Source organism: Eleutherodactylus coqui, chromosome 13 (genome assembly GCF_035609145.1).
Source record: "Eleutherodactylus coqui strain aEleCoq1 chromosome 13, aEleCoq1.hap1, whole genome shotgun sequence".
Taxonomy (NCBI): Eukaryota; Metazoa; Chordata; class Amphibia; order Anura; family Eleutherodactylidae; genus Eleutherodactylus; species Eleutherodactylus coqui.
In genome coordinates, this window is record NC_089849.1 from 16,917,665 (window position 1) to 16,940,076 (window position 22,412).

A 22,412-nucleotide genomic window follows, 5' to 3' on the forward strand; every position below is an offset into this window, starting at 1 on the left:
AACATGGACTATCAGTCAATGTGAAAAAAAATAACGCATACCAGCAGGCCAATTGATAATGGATTAGTATGCCGTCTATGTGCAGTTGGTTACAAAAAAATAAAAAAGGACATGAAAATCGCCCTGTGAATGAGCCATAAGTTTATTTTGTGCCATCCCTAGCACTCTATTTTTTTTTCAACTCTTGGAAAATCCATTTAAATGAATCAAATGAACTGCTCAGCCCTGGTTGCATAGAGACCATGCTTTAATGAGATGTGCTAGCTATCCTGACATGTCTGTTTTAGTGACTACTGCCATTCCCCACAATCCAACACGTCTGGAACACAACTAGTTTGTGCCCGTTTCTGTTCTTCTTGGAAATTAATGAATAAAGTCTCATTTAGACAACGATTATTGCTCAAAAGCAGTTTTCTGAGCGATAATCGTTGCGCCTAAACGCACGGCCATCGTGCACTGTTCGTTCATCGCTCATTTCTAGCCAGCTAGAAATGAGCGATAAGATTTATCAGCACAGTATGCTGACATTCTTTTAGCTGTAATCCCGCTGGCAGTTCTCAGGACACCAGGTGAAAGAACCGAGAACAATGCAGCTGTTTGCATATAAAACAGCTGCATTGTTCTCCGAGCTATCGATGTGGAATCTCGCTCCACCTGCATAAAGGTCCATTTACACAGAGCAGTGATCACTCAAAGATCGCTCAAACAGATTAAATGACAGCCTTGAGCAATCATTTTGCATAAACTATTAAGTAGCTACTTGAGAGCTATTAAATGTGCAAATGAAGCCTTAGCTGTATGCAGTTAATAGCCCAAAGGGCTCCTATCTGCATTCAGTTACTTTGTTCTCTAGCGGGAAACAATGCTATCAGCACTACCTATGGAGAACCGCTGATAAGGCTGAACAACGATTTTTAGGTTGGACTGAATTTAACGATCAGCTAGCAGTGCACGATGGCCGTGCGTTTAAACGCAACGATTATCGCTCAAACGAGCGCTTTTTAAGTGATCATCGCTTCGTGTAAATGGGCCTTAATACACTAGGAGATGCATGAAACACTACTTAAAAGGGTTGTCCCGCGATAGCAAGTGGGGTTATACACTTCTGTATGGCCATATTAATGCACTTTGTAATATACATCGTGCATTAAATATTGGCCATACAGAAGTTATACACTTACCCCCTCCGGGGCTGGCGTCCCCGTCTCCATGGCGCCGACCCCAACTGCCTTCTCCCTGGATTAGATGCGCTTGCGCTGAAGGGGCAGCTCCGGCGTGCTCTCGCAGCACAGGTCTTCTGCGCATGCGCAGAAGACCTCTGCGGCGCGAGCACGCCGGAGCCGGACAGAAGAGGGCAGACAGCGCAAGCGCGTCTAATCCAGGGAGAAGGCAGCTTTGGTCGGCGCCATGGAGACGGGGACGCCAGCACCGGAGGGGGTAAGTGTATAACTTCTGTATGGCCAATATTTAATGCACGATGTATATTACAAAGTGCATTAATATGGCCATACAGAAGTGCTGAACCCCACTTGCTATCGCGGGACAACCCCTTTAAGGCCCAATGACCACAGGCGGGTGATATCCAACAGCGGAACCCCACTCTGCCCGCGACCGAGGACCCTGCGTACCTGTGCGGGAAGTCGGCAGCATCCGCACGGACCTCCCCACTTTTGGGTTATCTGTACATGCGCAGTACAGATTTTTTTTTTTAACATTTCCTGCTTTTCCGCGGCTCTTTTGCAGCGTCGGCTGCGGACGGGCCGTGGATCAGACGGCTTCTATCAACTTCAATGGAAGCCGTCCGTGTGGGAACCACACAAAAATGGTCCGCGAAACAAATCTGCATGCTTAAATCCATTTGCAAACCCCCATGCTTCTCTATGGGTGGCTTGATTTGCGGATCTCCTGCGCGGATTCCGCAAATCAAATCCGCCCGTGGACATTGGACCTAATAGCGCAAGAAGTTTCAACATATTTGGAACTCTGTCTAATTAGCAGCTTCATTCTGTGTTTTCCGCTCGCAAATCAACATGCCTTATATGCGCCAACACTATATTAAAATACACTGATATGCGTACAGAAAAGCATACGCTCATAAAAGAGCAACAGTAGAACACAGGTATAAGAAAAGACGCTCTAGAATGATTGTGTATAGGGAGCGCAACCATTTACTGAAACTGACTAGACTGGTGTAGACAGGTCCTCTAATACCAGGTACTAATGTCACTTCTAATCAAACGTAATCCTGTAAGCAAGTGTACAGTCAGCATGTGAGCTCATTATGATGTACAATCCACTAGGACAACCGTTACCCAGAATGCAAACTGAACTGGGCACGCCGCCAATGACAATCAATTTAGGTTCAGCCTGCTACACTACTGACAAAGGGCAGAGCCGCCGCCTCTGCTACAGGGCCACAACAGACAAGATGGGATCAATTCTAAACCAAAAATCACGAAGGAACCAAAACACATGCAGATGATTTCACACTTCCACAAGCTCAGGAATTGATGGAAGAAGAGGTGTATTCAGTAAGTTGGGATTGATAACGGCCGCTTCACAGGAGCCCAGTCATTTAAACGACTGCAGGAGCGCCGACGTCACCGCTAAGGTCATCAGCGCTCATGCAGAGCGTTTACACAGGAAGCCTTTTTTGGGGTGGGTGCTATGTTAGTGAATAAATAAAATAGGGTAATATAAGGAGATTATAGGATTTTATAGACTGATTTTAACATACATCAAAAGGTTACGTTTTAATTTTAGTCCCTGAACCGGTTTGCTCCCCTTTTTTCTCTGATGAACCAGTTGATGTGATGATGATAAACAGAATGCACTCACACCAGACGGCACACGTACGCACTGCGGTGACCGCGGACATTGCATGTTCTACTCCTTCCTGTGACATGGGCGAATATAGCACAAAAAATAAAAAAATAGAGCACCTGAAAAGGATCACTGAAGTAAGAGCCCTTCTACAGGACAACCGTCAGGCCCAGAAGCCGTCCCGGTGATAATCATGGTGCCTTTATACAGAAGCAACCGCTGCTCAGTGAGACGAGTGGGAGGTATTTTTTCCCCAGCGGCACATATTGAAACTGCTGGCCATACAATCAACAACACCTTGTACTACTTGTACTCGGCCACACGGGACCTAAGAGAGTGGAGTCACCTGACTGACCTCTACCAACCAGCCTGGAACAACCTCTTATGCCCCTATATTCCCAATAAACATTTCTAGTAAAGACTCAGATTATTTGCAACCACGACGCTGCGGTGCCTGCGACTACATTACAGGGGTTCTACGGTTACCGGACGACTCCACTTCAGTAGGGCTACTAGTAATTATTAGGAAATTATAGTACCAGTGTTTCTGGTGGCGCAATGCACGACACGCACACACAGCTCTGCTACACGCACGACACGCACACACAGCTCTGCTACACGCACACACAGCTCTGCTACACGCACACACAGCTCTGCTACACGCACGACACGCACACACAGCTCTGCGACACGCACACACAGCTCTGCGACACGCACACACAGCTCTGCGACACGCACACACAGCTCTGCGACACGCACACACAGCTCTGCGACACGCACACACAGCTCTGCGACACGCACGACACGCACACACAGCTCTGCGACACGCACGACACGCACACACAGCTCTGCTACACGCACGACACGCACACACAGCTCTGCTACACGCACGACACACACACACAGCTCTGCTACACGCACGACACACACACACAGCTCTGCTACACGCACGACACACACACACAGCTCTGCTACACGCACGACACACACACACAGCTCTGCTACACGCACGACACACACACACAGCTCTGCTACACGCACGACACACACACACAGCTCTGCTACACGCACGACACACACACACAGCTCTGCTACACGCACGACACACACACACAGCTCTGCTACACGCACGACACACACACACAGCTCTGCTACACGCACGACACACACACAGCTCTGCTACACGCACGACACACACACAGCTCTGCTACACGCACGACACACACACAGCTCTGCTACACGCACGACACACACACAGCTCTGCTACACGCACGACACACACACAGCTCTGCTACACGCACGACACACACACAGCTCTGCTACACGCACGACACACACACAGCTCTGCTACACTGTTTTTCCCATACAACAGGGATCAGAAGCAGCACAGGAGATGAATGACCTGGGTTCACATTACCGCCATGCTCCTCCCCTGATCACATGACAGTGATGCTCATCCTGAGTGAATGACTTACAGGCTCTGCCCCTTATCACATGACAGTGATGCCATCACAGGTCCTCCATCCTTGTGCAGATTATGGGCGGACTACTACAACCACAACCCCAACCCCCCCCCCCCCCCCCCCCCCCGTGGCCTTAGTTGCTATGGAATATTAACGAGCACCTAGCCGGACAACCGCCATGTGCGCACAGGACCTGTGACATCCCCGCCACGTGATATGGGGCGGAGCATGCAAGTCACTCACAAACCCACTCAGGCAGACAGATCGTCCTTAGTATTTTGAAACTACTAAACTAACACATACGGCTCCGGTGCTGCACCCCGCTGTGATCCCAGTGGTTGTGATCGCTGACGTCACAGAACCTCAGGTGACCGCTGCAATCCTGAACTCCTGGCGGCGTATGCCGATGCCACGATGCGTTCCCGTGACACCAACGCTCACAGCCACCACCGGGACCACAGCGAGGCGGGTTATAGTTTATTTTAACCCCTTCAGCCCTACAGTAACCGGACAAGCCCTTTACATTCAATCGCATTGTGATGTTGCTGCGCGACATTCGTCACGACCAAAACCGCCGTGTGGCCCTAATATAAGAGAGCCTCATCTAATGCACCGCAATTCCATCCAAGTGACCCCCATTACCTCACCCACAACACGGTGCGACCCAAAACACCCGACAAAGGGCCTTTCGGGGCGCCGTCCCCTCACCTCACACCCGGCGCCGTCCCCTCACCTCACACCCGGCGCCGTCCCCTCACACTTCCTACCTCAATCCCTCCTCCGGCGGTTTCCTAACTGACCTTCCCCGCTGCCTCCGCCTCACACGACGGTCGTCCATTTTGTCTTCCCACATCCCGCCCCGCGTCCTCTCCTCAGGGCGGCTCCCCGCTCCGTCCTACCACACAAACATCTCCCCTCAAACGTGCCGGGATTGCTCGGAGGGTCTCCTAGAGTCTCCGCTCTGCGCCCCCTCCCTCGGCTGCAGCCCGCTCACCTCACGAAGTCGAGGAGTCTTTCACACAACATTCGCCGCCATTAGCTGCTCATCCGCGGGGTTTCTGCGGCTCGACTGCACGGGTTGCTAGAGGAAGTGCCAACTGCTCCCTCTGCTGGTGACTGTAACGCGCATGCGCGGAAACACTACTTGCTCCTGAAAACAGTAGCAAGGATGTACAGGGCAAATGGCGGCCGGTGCCTATTGCGCATGCGCTGTGGAAATCGCCTCATATGTTTGCACCCCAAATGAAAACATGTCCAGTATTAATTCCCTGTCACATTATCATACAATGACTTGGTATTAGCTCTGTTTCTAGGAAAGTTGGGTGACGCTAGGTCTGCTACTCAGCTTGCCCAAACGCCTAATTGCGTAAAGAATGGTGGCAGGGACTATATGGCCACATAGATAGGGAACCCACAAAAATATATATCATACATACGTTTAATGTGGGAGCCTATGCTGTACAGTTGTAAACATCGGAGATATTCCTGGCGTCTGCGCAGAATGTAAAGTTATAACAAGGCGTACGCAAACCGTAATATGTAGTGCGGCTTCCTGCTAACCTCTCCCAGCACAGTAGGGACGCCTGCATTGTGGAGTCCACAGTCGGCGCCCGCGGATCCTCAGCAATAACCGTTCGTTACATGCTATGAAAACGCTTCTTCCTGCACGCTCGTGGTTTCCGCGAGCAGAGGAAAAATCGCAGCATGTTCCGTTTTTGTGCGGTGTGCTTCCATTGAAGTCAATGGATACCCTACGACCCGCAGCAATGGACATTGCAGAAAGGTCGCGGATTCCACGTCATCACCTAAATAAACATTTTTTTAAAATCTGTACCACACACGTCCGACGGCGGCTCGCCGCAGCCATCCGCAGTATAGATGAAGAAGAGGAAAAGAGCGGGTCGTCGCCAGGCACAGCATCAGATTCGGCTGAGGCCTCTTGCATGCGGAATCTGACCTGTTCGTGCGCAGGCGGCCAAAGGCGGGTTTCAGACGAGCGTATAAAAACACGTCCGTAATATAGATACATATTATGAAATGTAGGCGATAGTGTTTTTTACGACACATCCGTAATCTTTCTGCTCCGGCGTCAGATCCTCATCATCGTAATTGTGTTTTTGATGATGATGATGATCCGTTCAGTCGCACCCGACCCTCGCTCACTCATGGATCAATGTCCTCCACGCATTACTGTCTTTTACGGCTTCTTTCAATTCCGCTTGTGGGGGAGAATCGCAGCATGTTCTAATTAGTTCATAAAATCGTACAGACGGCTTCCATTGCAGTCAATGGGAGCCGTCCGTCCTGCGATATTTCCATTGTGAGCACAGAGGCAATATCGTGGGAAATCACGTCACCGCCCACCACTGGCGCGTCATGGGCTGCACTGCGCACGCATGCCGCCCGAGTCGCTCACGCCAGATACGGAGAGGTGAGTATAGGGTCTCTGGGGGTTACCGAGTCTGATTCCGCTGCAATATTTCGCAGTTGGAATCCGACCCGGCTGTGGGCATGAGGCCTAAGGGGGTACTGGTATATCTTGTCTCCACCAGAAGAATGGGTGGAGACAGAATGCACGCCAAGAACCAACGCCCACAACGTGATTGGCTAGGCAGGAGAATGGGTGCCTATCATCTTCTCGGCTGCAACATCCCATCTCCGCTGCTGCTGACCCTGTCACTCTCTCCGCGCTGTGGTGCCATGTGCGCTCTCGCTGCTAGGAACCCTGTAAGTAACTTTTCTTGCTGCTCTCTCATTATTCCCTTGCTGGCTTCAGCTCTCCAGTGCTCTCTGCCATCTGCCCTACCGCCTCCATCACTGTCATTCTCTCCCCCCACCATTCCATCTGTAACATCATCTTCCCTCCTGGAAGTAGTCGCCTACTGGCTGTAAGGCAGTGCATCCCCCATTGAAACTCTCCCCATCAGCCTCCCATCAGCGCTGCAACGTGTACGCCGCTTACAGACTTCCATCCCCTCACCTGTCACTGGCCCCGGCGCTATGCCTTCACCACTCCCTGCTCCTGCGCAGTTGGTCAGCCGCTGTCAGTCTCCTCGCCTGCTGGCCGCGCATAATGGCTGCAGTATGTGATGACAGCAAGGAGACTGATAGCGCAGGAGCCGGGAAGGGGACAAAGGAGAGCAGTGGGGGGGTGAGTGACACGAGGCGGGAGGGGAGATGATGGGCAACCATTCTCCTGCCCAGCCAATAAAGTTATGGGTGTTGATTGTGGGCGCGCATTTAGTCTCCACCCATTCTTCTGGTGGAGACAAGATACACCAGTACCGCCTACTGGCTCCTTCACATGGGCGTATTTACACATGCAAAAAATGCAATACTCAGAGAATAGACCCCATTTATATCAATGGGTTTATTCCCGTTTCTTTTTTTGCATGCATTACTTGCACACGTAAAAAGATAGAACCTGTTTTATTTTATGCGGATTTGCACACCAAGGGCCCCATAGAAGTGTGTGTGTGTGGGGGGGGGGGGGGTTGCGCGCCATATGTTTGACCCAATAATCCTACCTTCGATGAATCCTTCCCATACAGTTTGCATTATTGCCGGCAGCACATTCCCCGTTCACACAAAAGGATGTGCTGCAAACAAATAATAATTTTAATGTCCGCATAAAAGATGGGTGTTATAAACCCTTAGTCGCACACACATAAAGGGAACCTGTCACTTGCCTAAAGCACCAAAAATTAAGTTATGGTGCTGTTAGGTGAGGTGACAAGGAGCCGGGTGATGCATTTTTTATACTCACCCGCTTACTTGTTCCCGCGGTGCTCGCCGCCGAAGTCTGCACACCAGACAAAAATTGGACTCTTTTTCAGATTGCCATGCGCGCTCTCTGCTATACAAGTCTATGGGAGAGCACACACAGGGGACTCTGGAAAGAGTCAGATTTTTATCCACCACACAGACTTCAGCAGCGGGCACCACGGGAACAAGGAAACGGGCGACTCCCTGTCAACTGCCTTAACAGTACCATAACTTAGTTTATGGTGCTTTAGGCAGGTGACAGGTTCCCTTTAAAATATTTTTGGCTGTGCGATCAAGGTCGCTATGTAGTCCTAGCCTTAGGGTACATCCACATGTACCAGAAATACTGCAGGTTTTCAATGTGATTCATGGGTGGCAGCCCGAGCGGGAGGCCCACCGTTGCGCGGAAGACCGCAGGGAGACTAAGATGGGTGGCTCCATGATCTCTCCCAACAGTGGCGTCAGCATGGCCTAGCTTGGTCACGCGCGCAGTGAACACGAAAGGAGCATCAAGGCTTATGATGTTCCTGACTAGAGATGAGCGAGCATACTCGCTAAGGACAATTACTCGATCGAGCATTGCCCTTAGCGAGTACTTGCCCGCTCGTAAAAATAGATTCGGCTGCCGGCGGCGGAGAGCGGGGAGGAGCGGAGGGGAGATCTCTCTCTCTCTCCCCCCCCCCCCCCCCCCGCTCCCCCCTGCTCACTGCCGCAACTCACCTCTCAGCGGGGAGATACTCGCTAAGGGCTTTGCTCGATTGAGTAATTGTCCTTAGCGAGTATGCTGACTTTTAACATAAATGTCACGTGACGCCAGCACCTCTTCTAGGCACGGCGCAAAATAAGGAGTCCACAGTTCAAAGTGAAGTTTCAAAAAAAAATCGGAGGTGCATGGCTGTACTTAAGGCCGCCTGCACACGGGCGGAAATCCCGCGGCGGGATTTCCGCCACTGAAAGCCTGCATAGGAGTGCATTACAATACGCACTCCTATGCAGACGGCCGCGGTTTGGCCGCGCGAAATCTCGCACGGGTGAGTACGCGCTCGTCTCTGCAGGCGATCCGCTCGTCTGCAGGCGGCCTAACTCACACTTCTCCAGCTTTGATTCTCCAACAAATCACTTGCGTAGTACACTTTTCAGGTATAACATTTTCTTTACAAGATTTCATTCTTTTTTTCGCGCTTTTAGTTTCACACGCTTACTTGGAGATACTCTTCCCTCCCAACTCCAGACGTCCTCAGTCCCAGTTATCTGATAGACCGTCCTCAGTCCCAGTTATCTGATAGACTGTCTGTGGGGTTTTCACTTGAGCTTCTCTATTCTCAGACTCCTTACATTACTTTTCTTCTTTTCATGGTAGCAGAAGAACCGTTATTCAATGCCTCAGCCTCACGCTGGGACGTCTACCTCCTCCCACTACATTCTCTCAACTCCTTTCTTCTCTCTTACCTAAGCTCCACCCCCTAACTACACCAAGACTTGTAACCACGTCACTCACGCAGTTAAAGGGACACACACACAGTCATTCACATACATCCACACTACTACTTCGGGTCACTACACATGCACGGAAAATCCGCAGTGGATTTCAGTACCAGACGTGGATGAAATCTGAACAAATATCATCCACATGCTGTAGATTTTTCCACGCACAGAACATAAATTTATATCAATTTCTGCTGTGGATTTCCACCATGGATTTCACCTGTTTCAATGCAGAAGGGTGAGATCTGCAGCAGATTCCACGTTACACATGCAAATTTTGCAGCAGATTCACTAGGGATTTGTGGCGGATTCCTCTGGTGCTCGTGGATTCAGCCTCCGGCTCCCTTCCCACAATTCTTCTCCATTTCCCTTCTTTTTACTGGCAAAATTAGCATAGTCTCCAAAGGATCGATAGGTCCTAGAGATCTGTCAAGATTCTTTGGGATCCGTTTGAAATAGATCTGTCAAAGGTGTTAAAAATATAAGCCATGACACTAATGTGGACACAACCTACAGGCATTTATTTAACCCCTAAGTGACAAGGTCTATTTTGGCCCAAAGGACGCAACAATTTTTTGAGGGATTTTCATCTCCATTTTCAAAAGCCATAACTTTTTTATTTTTCCATCGGCATGGCCGTATGAGGGCTAGCTTTTATTGGTACCATTTTTGGGTACATATCGTAAAAATGTTATACACTTTGTTTTTGAGAACATCGAGAGAAAACACATCAATTCTGCCATTGTTTTTTTTTTTGCAGTATTAATCATGCAACATAAATGATACATTTTTTTATGCGGGTCTGTACGATTACGACAACACTGTATTATAATTTTTTAATGTTTTTTCCACTTTTGCACAATAAAAACGTTTGGGGATTTTTTTTCTACATTGTTGCATTCCTTATGCACATAATATATGGTGCTAAATGCCCATTGATTTCTATTGGCCCACTCAACACCTGAAAATTTTTGTCACGCGTGTATTACGCATGTGAAAAAGAAACGTATGTCCTTTTTTATTTTTTTCATGGACAGAACTTTATAAGGGCTTGTTTTCTACGTAAAGAGCTATAGTTTTTATTGGTACTATTTTTGGGTATATATGGCTTTTTTGATCACTTTTTTGCCTTTTTTTAGAGGCAAAACAAACAAAATAAGCATTTCATAGAATCATAGTGTTATAGGAATAAATCATATTCCAGAAGATTTCACTGGTTTGCTCCAAATTGGTTATAATGAGAAGCTTCATGCATGAATATATGTATTTGGTATTCCCCTTGATCCCCCATACCCTTCTGGTTTATTGTAAGGAAGTACAATACAGTTATACTGAATATGACGCACCAATTACATGCATAACAACTCATGATTGGCCTAGTATGCAATGACACTGGTGATTAACATATGTTTACGCCCCAGGTATATGTTGCTATGTGAACACGTAATTTCTAGGAAACGCAACTAGAATAGACTATCAATATCTCTGCCTGGACTTAGGAATCCAAGACATAGATAAGAAGTAGCACCCCCTGTTATGAGCGGAGGGCATCACAGATGTGTTTCTCATGAGAAACACATCTCAGGACCTTGTAGAACTTGTGTAGGAGTGTATTTCAGGATACCAGCATAAGAATGAACCAGTTAACCATTTCACTGCTAGCTATTTTCTATGAAGGTGGATATATGAATATATACATACATATATTTGCATAGGCTGCTTTAAGAAACACATTTATATTATTATTACTACAATAATAGGATGGTAGAGTTATAAGCGATCTCCGGGGTCATCGGGTCCAATCCCACTGCTCAGTGCAGGATCACTAAATCATCCTAGGCAGATGTCTGTCCAGCCTTTGTTTGAACACTTCCATTGAAGGAAAACTCACCACCTCCCGTGGTAACCTGTTCCACTCATTGATCACTCTTACTGTCTAATATCTAATCTGTGTCTCCTCCCTTTCAGTTTCATCCCATTGCTTCTGGTCTTTCCTTGTGCAGATGAGAATAGGGCTGATCCCTCTGCACTGTGACAGCCCTTCAGATATTTGTAAACGGCTATTAAGTCTCCTTTCAGCCTTTTTTTAAAGCTTAACATTCCCAGATCCTTTAACCATTCCTCATAGGACATGATTTGCAGACCGCTCACCATCTTGGTAACTCTTCTTTGAACTTGCTCCAGTATGTCTTTTTTAAAGTGGGGTGCCCAGAACTGGACCCAGTATTCCAGATGAGGTCTGACTAAGGAAGAGTGGAGAGGGGATAATTACCTCACGTGATCTAGACTCTATGCTTCTCTTAATACATCCTGGAATTTTGTTTGCCTTTTTGGCTGCTGCATCACATTGTTGACTCATGTTCAGTCTATGGTCTATTAGTATACCCAAGTCTTTTTCACATGTGCTGCTTAGCCCAATTCCTCCCATTCTGTATGTGCTTTTTTCATTTTTCTTGCCCAGATGTAGAACTTTGCATTTCTCCTTGTTAAATACCATTCTGTTAGTCGCCGCCCACTGTTCACGCTTTTTTAGATCTTTTTGAATCCTCTCTCTCTTCCCTAGTGTTAGCTATCCCTCCTAGCTTTGTGTCATCTGCAAATTTGATCAGTTTCCCATCAATTCCCTCCTCCAGATCATTTATAAAAATGTTGGCCAACACTGGGCCTGGGACAGAGCCTTGTGGTACCCCACTTGATACATTCTTCCACTTGGATGTGCAGCTATTTATGACCACTCTTCGAGTACGATCACTCAGACAGTTGTGAATCCACCTAACAGTTGCCTTGTCAATCCCATATTTGGTCATTTTTTTGAATAAGGATGGTATGAAATACTTTGTCAAATGCTTTACTAAAGTCAAGATATACTATATCCACCGCATTTCCCTGATCAACCCAGTCAGTGATTCTGTCATAGAAGGAAATTAGATTCATCTGGCATGACTTGTTTGTTACAAACCCATGCTGGCTCTGGTTAATTACTCAACTTTTTTCCAAGTACGTGCATACATGCTGTTTAATAATTTGTTTGAAGATCTTTCCTGGTATAGAAGTCAGGCTTACAGGCCTGTAGTTTCCTGGATCCACCTTATTTCTTTTTTTGGTAGCCTGCATTCTTTTATTCCCCCAATAGCACAGGGAAGATGTTACATCTCCTTCCAGAGAGAAAACACATACAAAATAGGAATTTAAAAGTTCGGCCTTCTTAACATCATTCTTAACCAATTCACCATTTTCCTCTTGTAAGCGTCCAATAGCATCTTTGAGTTTTCTTTTGCTATTGACATACCCCCCACCCCCCAATTGATTTTTATTGCTTTTGGCCTCTGTTGCAAGCCTTAATTCATTATTGGCTTTAGCTTTGACACTTGCCCTACAGTTCCTGCTGACTGCATTATATTCTTCTTTAGATATTCCCCCCTCTTTCCATTTGATAAACATATTTTTCTTTGTTTTTAACATGAGTGCAAGTTCTGTGTTCATCCATATGTAGAAGGAATTCATCCATATCGGTACTACTGTATCTTGACACCACCAGGAAGCTAGGGGTTTGGCAGGGCTTGGATGCAGGAACGCCCCTGTGACACCACTAGCTCCCCATTGGCTGTCTTGTTTAAGGTCCTAGCAGCAGCATGTGTAGTGCATTTTGCCTGCCGTGAACGGTTAGGATTAGGGATAATTCTCCTGTTAGGCTTATATGACTACTAGTAAATGCTTTCATGTTACACCTTTAACATGGAACCATTTACAGTTAGAAATGTAAGCCTAACAGGAGAATTATCCCTAACCCTAACCGTTCACGGCAGGCAAAAAGCACTACACAGCATGCAGCCATGTGTTTGCCACTGGCAGCCATTTCCACCTTCCCTGGCCAAGCGGTCATTCCGGACAGAACGCACAGGGCCAGCAGGTAGAAGCAGCTGCAGCGGAGAAGGGCCGCACTCCACTGCCGTGCCGCCGCTGGATCACCATACACGGCATGTCCTGCTGCCACTACTGCCGCTGGGGAGACCAGAACAGCAGCGATGAGCAGGACTGCGCAAGGGGACAGTAGCGACATGGACACCGGCGATCAGCGGCGTTCTACAGCAGCATCAGTTGGGAAGGTGAAAGAAGGGCAGGGAACACAGAACTGCAGCGCGAGGAGCCTGGGAGAGTTACTGCAGCAGCATGGATGACAGCAGCAGGACTCCGGGGATTTTAATACTTATTGCAGCAGCAGGGAGGACAGCAGCAGGCGCCTGGGTATATTCATACTGACCTTCCAGGACCTGCAGGGCACCCATCTCGGCAGCCAATCAGGTTGAGGAGGATGTCACCGGCCTGTTACTGCTCTCTCCAGCTCTACTAGATAGTGGTGTCAAGGTACAATAATACCATCCATATCTTCTGCTTGGCCAGGCGGCCTATAGTAAATGCCTACATGGTGTCCTTTCTGTTGTTCTCTCCTTGTATTCTTACCCAAACATTTTCTACAGAGCTACCATGCTCTGTATCCTTCAAGCCTTGTATTCCAATCATGTGTATCATTCCATCAAGTTTCCGTGATGCCTATGACATCATATTTCTCTTCCTGTGTTAGGAGCTCCAATTCTCCCTGTTTGTTTCCCATGCTCTGTGCATTTGTGTAAAAACATGTTAGTTTGTGATCCGTGTCTCTTGCTCCTCTACTTGTCTTCTGAATTTTTTGTCTTTGTTCTTTCTTTCCACTTCTAATAGCGAGGGTCTCAAATGTATTAATTACCTGTATATTTTTGCCTGGCCTTTCATATTGTTCTAGTTTAAAGCTCTCCTAATGAGAGCTTTAACCCCCTAGTGACCACACTTTTTTGCTTCTTTCCATTTTCGTTTTTCCTTCCACCCTTTAAAAAAATTGCAATGCCTTTATTTATGCATCGACGTCGCTGTATTACGGCTTGTTGTTTTTTGCAGGACAATTGCATTCTTCAATGGTACTATTTATTGTACCATATAATGTACTGAAAAACTTTTAAAAAATTCCAAGTAGAGAGAAATAGAAAAAAAATGACATTCCGCCATCTTTCAGTGCGTCTTGTTTCTGCGGCGCATAAACTGCAACAAAAATGACATGATAACTTTATTCTACGGGTCAGTATGATTACTACAATACCAAACATATAGTTTTTTTTGCTGTACTACTTGTATATTTATTTAAATATATTTAATTTTTTAAAACTATTTTCTGTCTCCATCTTCTGTGCAGAATAACTTTTTCATTTTTCTGCCGACGTAGTTTAGCAAGGGCTCATTTTATGTGGGACGTACTGCAGTTACCGTTGGTACCATTTTTAAATAAATACAAGTTTTGATCGCTTTTTATTCGATTTATTATTTATTAGATTCTTGGAAACAGGGTGACCAAAGAAGCGCATTTCTGGTGTTCTTTATTTTTTTTTTCAGACGTCGTTCTGAAAGCTAAGGGGACGGCTTGATAGGCATTCTGCCATGACAGCCCTGTGGCCTTCCAGAAGGCCCCGAGCTGCCATGACACTCTCACGGCTCCCTCGATCTTACCGCCGGGGGGGAGGCGTACGGGACCCCGGAACAGCGGATTTAAATGCCGCTGTCAGATTTGACAGCGGCATTTAAAGGGTTAACATAAATACTGGATAAATATTGTTTTCAACTTATTGTACAAGTCATTTTGGATATGATGCTACCAAATATAATTCTTTTTTATAAACAAATAGGGAAAATGCCCCAAAAAGGTTTTTTTTTGTTTTTGAGTGTGAGGGAGTTTGCATGCTTTGTTTTTACATTATTTTATTTTTCTTTACATTTTTTTATGTCTCTGTAGGGGACTTGAACTAGAACAGCTCGGTTCGCTATGATAATGCATCCATGGACTTCTGTACTGGAATGCCTTAATGCTTAAAATAGCGATCATAGGCAATGGCAAGCCGGAACACTAGTATCTGGTGTTTTGTTGCCGTGGCATGCCACAATTTAGATAAATTGCAGCATATAGGGGGTAAATAGCAGAGAACACTATTCTTATCTATCCTCCCCTATTACGGCCGGAGGCCGGCTATCAGTAAGAGCCAGCTCCCGCTGAGGAATGGCGCGGGTTCTGCTTCTGATTCCACGCCATCCACAGGACGTAAGTTTATAAGTACCCCACAGCCAGGAGATAAACCTTTGTTCTGTAGTGTTAAGAGGTTAAAGGAGTTGTTCACGACTTTTGAGATTTTTTCTATCCTGAGGATAGGTCACCAATAGATGATCCATGTGGGTCCGCTGCTCGGGATCCCTGCTGGTCAGCCGATTTCTGGCATTGCTATCAGTATGGACAGCGCAGGAAGCAGGCTGGGTTGATAATGCAGGCACAGGTCCCATTGAATTCAATGCAATACTAAGTGGGGCTGCGGCTGGATCATACATCTCCGTACAGCTAGCATTGGTCAGCTGCACTTCTCCAAGTTTACTCGGGCAGATATGCAGCTAACCAGCGTGCCCCTTTACATGGCCCAGTGATGAGGGTCCAGTAACCATGAAGATCCCAACTGAACAGGACAGGACTGGCGACTCATCCAAGCGGAGCCCTGGCCTAGATATTGATTACTAATTGTGCAACTCATTTTATTTTTAGGAATTCATGGTGGCTACACAACATAGGGGGTCCTATTACTATTGAGGCCACTAAGGGAGTCACTATTACTATTGAGGCCACATTTGGAGGCATTATTACTACTGGGGTTGGCTTGAGCTTGTGTATTTTAACTGGCAGGCCTGCTCTTTAGTTACTCTCCATGTGGACATGTTGTTTTTTTTCTGAAGGCCTACCTCACTTACGTATCTGTATCTCCAGCATATTTGGTACTGTAGTGTAGGAGAAGCGTCTTCAGACTTCTGTGGGTGGTACCCCTTTGCACAAAACTGCAGGATAATGTCAACTATCTGTAGCAGTTGTAGTGCCCCAGAGTTAACGGGGTCCCTCCATAAGTTTGAATGTGCTTGTCCTGTGCAATCGTATTGTCAGCGTCTTCAATGTGTATGCATTTGCTGTGCATTGCACCTCTGCAGCACTGAATGCGTTAACGTCTAAGTTATGTCTGAGAAATGTATCATGTTGTATGTAATGTGACTGTGTTTTAGGTACATGTTGGTGAGGATGTCAGAGAGAGGAGAGACACACTTCAGTTTGGAGTCTGCAAGCGAGTCTAGCAGGGGTCTTGCAAAGTGTGCAGTGAGGAGACCGGCTAGTCTGAGCCTTGTGTGAGAGTCAGCCCACACACAGACACTACCCTATCAGCTTGTGCGTGGAGGCATGGGAAAGGCTGAGCAATACAGATGAGCGAGCGTACTCGGTAAGGACAAATACTCAAGCGAGTATCGTCCTTACCGAGTACCTGCCTGCTCGCCCGCAAAGATTCGGGTGCCGGCAGGGGTGAGCACTGTGTTGCGGGAGGGAGCAGGAGGGAGCGGGGAGGGGGGGAGGGAGAGAGATATTGCCCAGTGCATCCTCCCTGTCACACCACCTTCTCTTGCTGTATCTGTGCCAACCTGTTGTTGAACTGTGATGGAAGTTTTAGTGAACGGACATTACCGACCTTCACGGTTTTGTTCAGAAAAGTCAACCCTGTGAATGAACTAAGTTATTTCTCAACGACAAGCTTCACTTCAGAGGACGGAACGATGGCGTCACGAGTGACAAAGGACATTGAGGTAACTCCAGGTTACTATTCCCCTGTGACCTCCCCCAGCAGTAACTTGGATGGGTCCCGAGCTGCCCCCCGGGGAGGAGATGGTAGAGCCACTGTGACAGAAATAATCTTTGTATTCCCCGCCATCTCCTCGATTGTTGGCCCGCTCCTCGCACGCTGCACAGTCTCTCTAGCTGTACTCCTTGCAGCTTTGTTCTGAGTGATGTCGGTTATGATGCTCACTTATAGGCTGCCTCCTTTCTCCTGCCACTGGCTCTCTCTAACAGGACTCGTCTTGCACGGCTCCCTCAGATGACTCTTCACTCCTCTTTAAACGCTCTCTTCCTGAGGTGCAGTCTCTCAAGGCTCAGCAGCACTAAAATCACTCACCAGCTTGCCACACTCTCACCCGGTCACCAACTCCTACGATTCCATCCTGAATACACCGAGCCTATGCATCTCTCCGATCCTCCAGACATCCCACCTGATCTCTGTATCCAGTCGGAAGTAATACACAACTCTCCATAGAGAAATACACAAAATGCAGTGATGTATGATGGCCAGTAGAGGCCGCCCCTATACCATACACTACTAAGGGCACTATTACTATTGGGGCTATAAATGGGGGTACTATTACTATTTGAGCCCTTACGAAGAGTACTATTACTATAAGGGCTACTATTGAGGGTACCATTGCTATTGGGGCTACTAATGGGGCTACTTTTACTATTGGAGCCACTACTAAGGGCACTATTACAATTGGAACCATTACTAAGGGCACTATTATTATTGGAGCTACTACTAAGGGTACTATTACTATTGGGGCTACTAATGGGGATGCTATTACTATTGGAACCACTACTAAGGGTACCATTACTACTAGGGCTACTACTGAGGGCACTATTACTATTGGGGCTATTAATGGGGGTACTATTAGTATCGATCCCACTACAGAGGGTACTATTATAATTAGGGCTACTATTGAGGGTAGCATTACTATTGGGGGTACTATTACTATTGGAGCCACTACTAAGGGTACTATTACTATTGGAGCCACTACTAAGGGTACTATTACTATTGGAGCCATTACTAAGGGCACAAATACTATTGGAGCCACTACTAAGGGCACATTTACTATTGGAGCCACTACTGAGGGCACTATTACTATTGGAGCCACTACTAAGGGCACTATTACTATTGGGGCTACTATTACTATTGGAGCCACTACTAAGGGTACTATTACTATTGGAGCCACTACTAAGGGTACTATTACTATTGGAGCCATTACTAAGGGCACAAATACTATTGGAGCCACTACTAAGGGCACATTTACTATTGGAGCCACTACTGAGGGCACTATTATTATTGGAGCCACTACTAAGGGCACTATTACTATTGGGGCTACTATTACTATTGGAGCCACTACTAAGGGTTACTATTAGGTTACTAAGGGTTACTATTAGGGCTACTACTGAGGGCACTATCACTATTGGGGCTATTAATAGGGGTACTATTACTATTGGAGCCATTACGAAAGGTACTATTACTATTAGGGCTACTATTGCGGGTACCATTACTATTGGGGCTACTAATGGGGGTACTATTACTATTGGAGCCACTACTAAGAGTACTATTACTATTGGGGCTACTAATGGGGCTACTATTACTATTAGAGCCACTACTAAGGGTACTATTACTATTGCAGCCATTACTAAGGGCACAAATACCATTGGAGACACTACTAAGGGCACTATTATTATTGGAGCCACTATTAAGGGCACTTTTACTTTTGGGGCTACTAATGGGGCTACTATTACTATTGGAGCCACTACTAAGGGCACTATTACAATTGGAACCATTACTAAGGGCACTATTATTATTGGAGCTACTACTAAGGGTACTATTACTATTGGGGCTACTAATGGGGGTGCTATTACTATTGGAGCCACTACTAAGGGTACTATTACTATTGGAGCCATTACTAAGGGCACTATTATTATTAGAGCCACTACTAAGGGCACTATTACTTTTGGGGCTACTATTACTATTGGAGCCACTACTAAGGGTATCATTACTACTGGAGCCATTACTAAGGGCACTATTATTATTGGAACCACTACTAAGGGTACTATTACTATTGGGGCTACTAATGTGGGGGCTATTACTATTGGAGCCACTACTAAGGGTATCATTACTACTAGGGCTACTACTTAGGGCACTATTACTATAGGAGCTATTAATTGGGGTACTATTACTATTGGAGCCATTACGAAGGGTACTATTACTATTAGGGCTACTACTGAGGGCACTATCACTATTGGGGCTATTAATGGGGTGTACTATTACTATTGGAACCATTACGAAGGGTACTATTACTATTAGGGCTACTATTAAGGGTACCATTACTATTGGGGCTACTAATGGGGGTACTATTACTATTGGAGCCACTACCAAGGGTACTATTACTATTGGGGCTACTAATGGGGCTACTATTACTATTGGAGCCACTACTAAGGGTGCTATTATTATTTGAGCCATTACCAAGGGCACAAATACTATTGGAGCCACTACTAAGGGCACTATTATTATTGGAGACACTACTAAGGGCACTATTACTTTTAGGGGCTACTAATGGGGCTACTATTACTATTGGAGCCACTAATAAGGGCACTATTACTACTGGAGCCATTACTAAGGGCACTATTATTATTGGAGCCACTACTAAGGGCACAATTACTATTGGAGCCACTACTAAGGGCACTATTATTATTGGAGCCACTACTAAGGATACTATTACTATTGGGGCTACTAGTGTGGGGGCTATTACTATTGGAGCCACTACTAAGGGTACCATTACTACTGGAGCCATTACTAAGGGCACTATTATTATTTGAGCCACTATTAAGGGCACTATTACTATTGGAGCCATTACTAAGGGCACTATTATTATTGGAACCACTACTAAGGGTACTATTAGGCTGGATTCACACGAACATATATTGGCTCGGTTTTTATTCCGAGCTGATATACGTCGTCCTCATCTGCAGGGGGGGGGGGGGGGGATGGAGGAGCCAGGAGCAGGAACTGAGCTCCCGCCCCCTCTATGCCTCCTCTCCACTCCTCTGCACTATTTGCAATGAAAGAAGGTGGGTCGGGGGCGGGGCTAAGTTACGATAATTAGCCCCGTCCCCGCCCCACCTCTCTTCATTGCAAATAGTGCAGAGGGGTGGAGTGGAGGCAGAGAGGGGGCGGGAGCTCAGTTCCTGCTCCTGGCTCTTCCATCCTCCCCCCTGTACACGAGGACAACGTATATAGGCTCGGCGTAAAAACCGAGCCGATATACGTTCGTGGGAATGCAGCCTTACTATTAGGGCTACTAATGTGGGGGCTATTACTATTGGAGCAACTACTAAGGGTACCATTACTACTAGGGCTACTACTGAGGGCACTATTACTATTGGCGCTATTAATGGGGGTACTATTACTATTGGAGCCATTACGAAGGGTACTATTACTATTAGGGCTACTACTGAGGGCACTATCACTATTGGGGCTATTAATGGGGTGTACTATTACTATTGTAGCCATTACGAAGGGTACTATACCTATTAGGGCTACTATTAAGGGTACCATTACTATTGGGGCTACTAATGGGGGTACTATTACTATTGGAGCCACTACTAAGGGTACTATTACTATTGCGGCTACTAATGGGGCTACTATTACTATTGGAGCCACTACTAAGGGTACTATTACTATTGGAGCCATTACTAAGGGCACAAATACTATTGGAGCCACTACTAAGGGCACTATTATTATTGGAGCCACTACTAAGGGCAGTATTACTTTTAGGGGCTACTATTACTATTGGAGCCATCACTAAGGGTACTATTACTACTGGAGCCATTATTAAGGGCACTATTATTATTGGAGCCACTACTAAGGGCACAATTACTATTGGAGCCACTACTAAGGGCACTATTATTATTGGAGCCACTACCGAGGGCACTATTGCTTTTGGGGCTACTAATAGGGCTACTATTACTATTGGAGCCACTACTAAGGATACTATTACTATTGGAGCCATTACTAAGGGCACTATTATTATTGGAACCACTACTAATGGTATTATTACTATTGGGGCTACTAATGTGGGGGCTATTACTATTGGAGCCACTACTAAGGGTGCTATTACTATTGGAGCCATTACGAAGGGTACTATTACTATTAGGGCTACTATTGAGGGTACCATTACTATTGGGGCTACTTATGGGGGTACTATTACTATTGGAGCCACTACTAAGGGCACTATTACTATTGGGGCTATTAATGGGGCTACTATTACTATTGGAGACACTACTAAGAGTACTATTACTATTGGAGCTAGAGATGAGTGAGTATACTCGCTAAGGCACATTACTCGAGCGAGTAGTGCCTTAGCCGAGTATCTCCCCACTCGTCTCTAAAGATTCGGGGGCTGTCGGGGGGCAGGGAGCGGCGGGGGAGAGTGGGGAGGAATGGAGGGGAGATCTCTCTCTCTCCCGCCTGCTCCCCCCCCCCCCCCCGGTCCCCGCTGCAACTCACCTGTCACCCACGCCGGCCCCCGAATCTTTAGAGACGAGCGGGGAGATACTCAGCTAAGGCACTACTCGCTCGAGTAATGTGCCTTAGCGAGTATACTCGCTCATCTCTAATTGGAGAAATTACTAAGGGCACTATTACTATTAGGACTACTAATGGGGCTACTATTACTATTAGAGCCATTACTAAGGGCACTATTACTATTAGGACTACTAATGGGGCTACTATTACTATTAGAGCCATTACTAAGGGCACTATTACTATTAGGACTACTAATGGGGCTACTATTACTATTAGAGCCATTACTAAGGGCACTATTACTATTAGGACTACTAATGGGGCTACTATTACTATTAGAGCCATTACTAAGGGTACTATTACTATTAGGGTCACTACTGGGGGTACTATTAGGGCCACTGAGGGGGCACAATTAGTAGTTGTGGCCACTAAAATAAAGCAGATAAAAACATACATTGTGGTAAGTCCCTTCTCTTTTACCTTACCCGGTATGTTTTTGTGACAAAGGTGGTGACCCTCGCTAACAAACTCTGACCAACAATCAGTAAGTTGGTCAGCGCTCCTTCCCTCCGTGTACACGGGCAGATTATCTGCTATATGGGGGTGTTCACGT

The 22,412-nt window shown here is 46.5% G+C and overlaps 1 protein-coding gene across 5 annotated transcripts in view; it reads right to left on the reverse strand.

Annotated features, from left to right (window-relative positions):
* Window positions 1–5,403, reverse strand: part of DIDO1 (death inducer-obliterator 1) — a 67,296-nt gene extending 61,893 nt beyond the window's left edge. For all 5 annotated transcript variants that reach the window (XM_066588199.1, XM_066588198.1, XM_066588197.1 and 2 more), the window contains exon 1: window positions 5,281–5,403. The gene's annotated coding sequence lies outside the window, so the exon portion shown is untranslated. The remainder of the gene's footprint in view (window positions 1–5,280) is intronic.
* Window positions 5,404–22,412: the final 17,009 nt, after the last annotated feature.